Genomic DNA, 7429 nt, shown 5'->3' on the forward strand with positions numbered 1-7429 from the left:
GGGGGCTGTGTGGGGACTTGCTGGCCAAATGCGTGGGGACCCATTGCAACACGGGTGTAGGGGGCTCCTTGGGGGCCCACCATGCAGCAAATGGGTGGAGGGGGCTGCGTGGGGACCCGCTGAGATATGGGTGGAGGGGCTGCATGGGGACCCACTGTGAATGACTGTGTGGATACTCACTGTGCACACCCTCGGCACGGAGGGGTCACAGGAGGAAGGGATCTGTGTGAGGACCCACCATGTGCCCCCCAGCATGGAGGGGTAATGGGTGAAGGAGGGGGCTGTGTGGAGACCTGCACCCTATCAAGGAGGTTTTGTGTGGGGACCTGCCACTGCCCATTTAGGACCGTGCTGCGAAGGTGCCCGGGGTTGGGATCCATCCAGAGACCCATTGGGATAGCAGGGACGCTTGGGAGGTGTGGTGGCTCAGCAGGGACACCTCGGGGTGGTACCGCTTGGGCACAGGCTGGCAGTGACGGCAGGGTTGGTGGGGTGAAGGGTGGGGTGAGGGATCTGGCCGTGATGGGGCAGGTCCTGAAGGGGTGGACGCTCTTGAAGGGGGGAAAGACCCCCAGCCAAAACCACAAGCATTTGAGGGCCGATACTGCGTGTCCACCAGGACTGGGAATCACGGAAAACAAGGAGAAGGGAGAACCCCCATCCCCCCAAGGCCTTGTGATGGCTCCAGGCGCAGCGACGCTTGGCGGGGCTGCTGGGGCTCAGCTCCCCGCCCTTGGCTCCGTGCCCCAGCGAAGCCCCCTCTGCAGACTGGGAATGCTGGGAGGGCCGTGGGACAGCCCTGCTCCCTGGGCTGGCCTTTCTCATTGAAATGAGGAGGGTTCAGCGCGGAGGGAAGCAGTGACAATCGCTCCCCAGCTCCCAGCCAGTCGGGCTGGGCGGTGTATGTGTGAGCGCGCGGTTCTCCCCTCTCCCCTTTCTTCCTTTTGAATCAAACCAGATGTCTCCCATGAAATGAGATTGCCGGAGCTCACACTGGAGAGAGACAATGCGGAGGGATGCGAGGTTCCCGCCGAGCCACATCGCGCCGCAGCTCTGGCAGAGGCGACGGCTGCGGCGAGGGCTGGGGGGTGGTGGCACTGGTGCCTTGTCACCGAGGCTGGAATTTTCTACCCCCCACTGTATCCTGTATGATTTCCTCTCTCCGGCTCTGGGATCCTTGCAGGGAGGTTTATTCTTCACCCCCCCCCCCTCCCCTCTCTGGGTCTACCAGCAGAAGATCTCAGCTGCGGCTAAACTCGGCAGATGGGGCACCCAGCACAAGGAGATGGCTCATCCACTGACTCAGCCGGTAAGGTGCTGCTGGAGCTCTCCTTGAGAGTTTGCCCAGGCACTTTGGGAAGGGGATTTTTTACTTTCGGTTTGGTTTTGGCATCCAGGTTTCCTGATGCATTGCACAAACTCGGGAAGACGCCGGTCAGACGGGCTGGCGGTGGCTGGTCCCCTCTGCAGCAGGATCTGGTGTGGAGCCGCTATGGGTTAGAGCTTGTGGTGGTTGTGCTGTGGATGTGCACAAGAAAGGAGAAAAAAGTAAAGCTAAGGGCAGGAGAACCCACCCCACTGCTGCATTTCACGTGACTTCTTTTGGTCGTGGTTGTAGAATAGTGTCTTGGAATTACTCTTTTATTTCTTTTTTCACCTTTGTGTGAGGATGGAACTCGTGAAAGTGGCAGTTCAGGATTTTCTTTCATCTAAGAGGTGGTGTCTGTTTGTGTTGGGATATGATGGATGGTGGCTCCATAGGCACATACACGTCACATGGCGTATTTTAACACAGGCACTCAGCCCTGTGTGCCACACGGAGGTTACACAGACAAAAATGTGCATTTAACACACGTGGATGTTCACACAAACTGCTGGTTACCTTGCACACACCTGCTGCTACACTCCACACTTACAACCAGGTGAAAACATTGTGTCTGTCTGTGTAAGCACGTGTGTTATAGGTGTGTGTGTGCAAGTGAGCAAAGGTATACAGTTATGTACATTGAAATATGTACATGAACCACATGTATTTCTATACGAGGTGTTTGTGTGCACACACGTTTACGTGCAGGGGTGTTCCCAGTGTGGATGTGTATCGTATGTGCACCCGTGTGCAGGAACACATGTGCCAACAGCATGTTGTGGTGCTGTTGGGATCCATCGTGTTCTGCCCTGTAAATTAGGGAGTTTTCACCTGTCCAAGTTGGATCTCACACATGAGGCCAATAGCAATGCCTGCTCTGGAGGCAGCCTGTTATTTCAGGGGCACAGTTTTGCTTCCCATCTCCATTTTAAGTTCTGTCCCAGAGCTCTCAGGAGAAGAAAGAGCCCCTGGAAATCAAAAAGTGAAAGGAAAAAAGGGAAAACCAAAAAACCCAAACTGCCGAGCTCCAGCTCTGAGCATTCCGATAGCATGAGCCAGGCCCAGAAATCACCAAACTGACTAAAAAGTTTGTGTGGCTCCAAAAAAATAGTGAAAATGGGATTTCTTTTTATTCACCTTCTCCCAGGGCTGTCAGATTTCACTCTGGTTACATCACCTTGCTTTTCTGCACAGCCACAAGGTCTAGCAACTTACTTTAAAAAATGAAAATTCCTACTCGTGCAGATTCACATGACTCACAGAGCTGGGAATTTCAGGCAACCGGGAATGCTCATAGAAAAATTGCAGGAATTGGCAACACGGGCAGTGACTAATCCTGATGGGTCCCCGATAGCAACGTCTCTCAGTTCATACAATATTTTGGGGGCGTAGCTGGGCTCCAGCCAAGACTTTGATCCTCTTCCCAGTGATAGCAGCTGCTTGGGAATGATCTTACCTCCCGTCTGGCATCGCTGCCTCTGGGGAAGCTGGATTTCAGGAGTAATTCAGGTTAAAGTTAGCGCTGCCAGGTGGCTTGAACCGGCTCGATGAGCTGGAGTAGGTCATGGGGGCTGGTGTCGTGGGGCTGTGGGAGGCTGCATTGTTCACAGCTACACAGATATTGGAGTAAAAGGTTATTTTTTGGGTGCAAGTAGTGCTGGGTTGTGAGCGAGGAGTTTGCTCTGGGTGTAATCTCCGCGCAGCTACATCTACTCTGTGAACGTCCCTGCCAAGGTTTTGGCAGAAACGCAGTGTTTCTAGTTAAAAAGTTGGTATTTCCAAATGATTTAAAATCCACATCCCTGAATTACTGTCAGGGAAGAAAAAAAGTATTAATTAAAGCCAGGGACGGCGGCAGAGTCCTCTGAGCAGAGAGGTCGGGATCGTGCAGCAGCATCACGTGCTCCTCATCCCTTCCCGAGGCAGAAGGCTGCAGAATGATCAAAGAAAAGGGAGAAACTGCAAACTGCAGCTGCTGCCGGTGCCAGAGTCGGGGAGGGGTGGCCAGGCACCATGGCTGGTGACAGAAAGCCCTGTGGGAGGCAGGAATAAAGCTGACATTGACTGAGGAGGTGCCAGCAGCCTGTCCTTAGGCAAAACAGCAACTTACAGTCACCATCAAGAGCCAACGCAGAGAGAAATGTTCCGGATGAATTTGTGTCATCAATATGTAGCCAAATTTGGCACTTCCCCGTGCTGCATCCCTCTGCCCCCTGACACAACCCAAGTCCAGGGTAAAGGTGGCAGCTGCTAGGAAAGGTGGGGTGCTGGGGGAGCATCCCACATCCCGTAGACTGAGGTGACGAGCCGATGGTGGGGAGGCCAGAGGGAGCAAACACCTGCTTGGAACCAGGACATCATTTTTAGGCTTTTCTTCATTTTCAACTCACATAGAATCATAGAATATTCTGAGTTACAAGGCTGGAGCTGGGGTACTATCACCACGAGCACTCCCAGGCAGCGTCTCCCCATCCCTGGAGAGCTCATTTCCAGAACTGCTCAGCCACATGCGAAACAGGAGTATCCCAAATGCTGGAAAGCTGGAAAGGTTGCCTTCCACCCTGTGGGGCCGTGGAGCTCTGAGCCCACAGCCCCATGTGCTGGTCATTCCCTGTAGTAAGCATGTGGTTCAGAGGTGACTCTGCCCTCCGTGGTGGCCTCTCTACCCAGGATGTCTCTGCGGCCTTGTCTGTGGCTGCCACTGTCCGGACAATTCATCTGCTGCCCCTTGATGTTAAACCTCTTTGCTTTGTCAATGGCACTGGCAGCAAGAGGAATCTTGCTGTCCGTGCAGGGATCCTAAAGTGCTTTGCAAACATTTGTTAATTAAGCTCTTCTATGAGATAAGTAAATTAGCGCAAAGCCTGATCCAAAGCTCCTTGAAGTCCATTGGTTTTGGTGAGCCCAGGTCCATGGGATCAGGCCCAGGAGACCAGATTTTAAAACCCCTCAATTTTGTTAAGAGCTCAGCATATTGTCTGCAGATGGGTGCTAAGCTATGGGGACAATCTGGTGCTGGGACCACGGGTGCTTCACCGTTGGTTGTGATCATAACTGTAGAGGTTTGGACTTCTAGTCATGAGGGTTTTCTGGAAAAACTGCACTAAGTTTGCTGAAGAAATTCCTTCATCCTGAAATCTGGATGATTTTAGGTCTGGGATCAAAAGTGGAGTTCAGTTTCAAGGTCACACTCTTGCCTTATTCCTGCTGCTTAGACATGTAGTTCATTTTCCAAGGACTATGTTTTCCTCCCATTAGAATCCCATCTTCTGCAAGCAGGTAAATCCCGATTTCAATTTCTAGAAGGTCAGGTTTATCATGTGTTTCCTTGAGTATGCCCTCTTCTAAATTTTGTCCAGGGGCATGTTGGGGTTTTGGCCACTTGTCTGGTATCCCTGAATTTCCATCAGCCCAGAAATCCCGGTGCAGCCACAGATCAGCTCCGTGGGCATCGTACCCACTTCCCCTGCAGTGCCAGTAGGGCTGGTTTCTTGCATGTGCTCCCACCGGCTGTGTGGGGCATCCGCCGTCAGTCAGCTGCTTCCTGGACATGTCAAGCCCGAGGCCGATGTGTTGGCCAGATGGTCTGTGTGTGCCCAGCAAATCCAACATGTCCAGGATGTGTTGGATTCGCTGCATGTTCATTGTCAAGCTGTGCAGCGCGTGTGCACATATTTCTGTCCAGGAAATCTTGTAGGGAAATATGGCAGCTCCATCCAAGGGACTTACCTGTCTCCTGTTACCCTGACAAACAAGCCCTGTCTGTATGGGTCCTCCTGAGAGAGGGGGATGTGCCAGATAAGGGGAAATGGTTTCAAACAAAAAGAGGGGAGATTTGCATTAGATGATAGGAGGAAATCATTCCCTGTGAGGGTGCTGAGGCCCTGGCACAGGATGCCCAGAGAAGCTGTGGCTGCCCCATCCCTGGAGGTGTCGAAGGTGAGGTTGGATGGGGCTTGGAGTAACTTGGGATAGAGGGAGGAGACCCTGCCCATAGTAGAAGCATAGAAATGGATGAGCTTTAGGGTCCCGTTCAACCCAAACTGTTCCATAATTCTATGATTCTAGGATTTCCAGTCTCGAGACAAGGATGTGAGTCATGGAGTCAAACCAACTTGCATTAGGTGCAACCAGAGGGGCAGTTGTATTTCCCTGAGCTACAGAGGAGCTCCCTCGGCACAGTCACATCTTTCTGCTCGGCGGCTCAGTGCACCCACTTTTAACTCTTTCCAGTTATTTGTCATTTTACATGAAAACAGGGCAGGTTCATCGGAGGGGTGAAGCCCAACGAAATCATATTCTTTCAGGAGTATGGATGTGGGTGGTGTGGGCTGACTGCAGCCACATTTTTAACCAAAGAAGGCCAACAAAGAGATCTGAAGTATGGATTTGGACATCTGTGCATGGATTGAAGGATTGATGCCTTGTCCCCACTGCCTGTAGCAGAGAATGATGACAGTGGTTATCCACAAACACTCTCAACATACACAGTTAAATACATATAAAAGAGATTTTTTTACCTTTAATCTGAATGTTTACTTGCAGTTTATAAATCTCAGATGGAGTTGGTGTGCATGATCCTTAAGTTTTTTGTGTCTTTCTAAGTAATTTTACCAAAGTCATACAGCAAGTCCATGGCACAGCCTAGCAGAGCCAGGATCTTGTTTTTTCTCCTCTGGACAAGCACTATCATTCCAATTTTGTGTGGGACCACCTCCCTCACTTTTCCCCATCGTATTCCACAGCAGTTATTGCACGTTCCTTCAGAGATGAGGAAAGTCATTACGTTGCAGGTGATGCCTCCTTTCCAGGGAGGCTCTAATCATCCCATCGTGCTCCAGAGCTCTTCCTGTCGGTGCTAATTTTAGTCTCCTGGTGGAAGTTGCTGCCGGGTGCTCTGGATCGGATGGAGGCTGAGCCACACAGGTGTGTTGCAATCCTGATGCTGCTCCGGCATCCTACACAGCCCAGCAGTCTGGATGTCAGACCTGGATGGGAAAAGTCCAAAGAACACATCTTGGGGATTTTTTAGTGGATTTGCAGTTGCTTCTGCCAGCTCAAGGGTGACTGATGCCTTTCCAGAGGCTCAGCATAGACAGTGGGGACCTGCTTTTCCAAGCAGTTCATTCTCATGCAGGCACCTAAACCAGGGCCAGGTTTTCCCAGGGCATTCACCTCCCAGCTCTGCCTGTCTGGGCAGGCTCCTGCAGGAATGCTGAGTGATTCTGAGCAAGCAGGTCCTCACTCTGCTGTGCAGAGAAGACCTTGTCAGCAAAGGGACTCTGGGCACAAACAAGCAGGTGATACCATCAGGCCTTTGCGTTTATTCTTTCTCTGCAATTCCATATCCTTTTGGAAGCATCTTGCAGCTTGAAGAGAGGGTGTTTTATCATGGCTCTGGGCTCAGCCTTGCACTGCTCCACTCTGGATGCTGCTCTTGATGGTGAAGGTTGAGGAGTGGGACATGAGGGCCTGGCGTGTATGAGGCACAGCAAAGGGACCTAGAGGAGCTGTGGCTGCTCCATCCCTGGAAGTGTTCAAGGCAAGGTTGGACGAGGCTTGGATCAACCAAGCTCCAAGAGACCTTAAAGCTCATCTTGTGCCATCCACTTGCCATGGGCAGGGATATCTGCTAGACCAGGTTGCTCCAAGCCCCGTCCAACCTGGCCTTGGACGTTTCCAGGGATGGGGCAGCCACAACTTCTCTGGACAACCTGTGCCAGTGTTTCACCACCTTCACAGGGAAGAATTTCATCCTATATCCCATCTAACCCTGCCCACTGCCAGGGTTAAGACATTCCCCCTTGTCCCATCACTTCAGACCCTGGTCCAAAGTCCCTCTTCAGCTCTCTTGGAGCCTCTTAAGGCACTGGAAGGGGCTCTAAGGTCTCCCCAGAGCCTTCTCTTCTCCAGGCTGAATTCGAGCTCATTGGAGGTTTCTTAGAGTTCCCTTCGCCTCTGCCTCCCAGGCGTTAAGGATCCTGGCAATACTCCCATTGCTAGGTTTAAAACCTGGGAAGAACAAGGTCTATGCCCAGTCTGGAGTGGACACCTGGCCTCGAC

This window comes from Corapipo altera, unplaced genomic scaffold (genome assembly GCF_003945725.1).
Source record: "Corapipo altera isolate COAL_440 unplaced genomic scaffold, ASM394572v1 106, whole genome shotgun sequence".
Classification (NCBI taxonomy): Eukaryota; Metazoa; Chordata; class Aves; order Passeriformes; family Pipridae; genus Corapipo; species Corapipo altera.